This window comes from Belonocnema kinseyi, chromosome 2 (assembly GCF_010883055.1).
Source record: "Belonocnema kinseyi isolate 2016_QV_RU_SX_M_011 chromosome 2, B_treatae_v1, whole genome shotgun sequence".
Taxonomy (NCBI): domain Eukaryota; kingdom Metazoa; phylum Arthropoda; class Insecta; order Hymenoptera; family Cynipidae; genus Belonocnema; species Belonocnema kinseyi.
In genome coordinates this window covers 25,435,782-25,436,429 of record NC_046658.1, presented here as the reverse complement: position 1 = coordinate 25,436,429, position 648 = coordinate 25,435,782, and positions in this window count along the sequence as shown.

The window sequence follows — 648 nt, the reverse complement described above, 5'->3', positions numbered from 1 at the left end:
CCATTTACGACTCTATGTGCTGTACCCAGAATAATCCTGTTGTGAAGACATTCAAGATTCAATATTCCGCCACCACCTTGATGACGTGAGATGTAGAGTGGCAAGATATTCCGACGGGTTATCCCTGGAATAACGCGGGACATAAATGAGATAAAATCGAATATCCCGGGATATTCTATTGCTGTGTGGGGTATATAACAATGTTCCATACTTGATACATAACAGTTCTAGAACTGTTATAGAATTGTCCTAGATTTTTTCAAACGCAGCGTACAAAAGTTCTAGAATTGTTCTAGACATATTACAGATAGATTATCACAGCGTTCTAGACTTGTTACAGATTTGTTATACAACATTTGTAATTGAGTTCTAGAATTGTTCTAAAAATGTTACAGATCGGTTATCAAAGCGTTCTAGATATGTTACCGAATTTTTATATAACACTGATAACCGAGTTCTAGAATTGTTCGGGAAATGCTACAGATCGTAAGTCAGAGCGTTCTAGAACTGTTATAGAATTGTTTTAGCGTATGAGGAATGACATAGTTACTCGCATGTTCGTAACTTGTTACTAACGTGTTCTAGAACACGTTCTTTTGTGTTCTAGAACAGTTACAGATCTATTCTGTAACCATGTTTGTTGGGGCA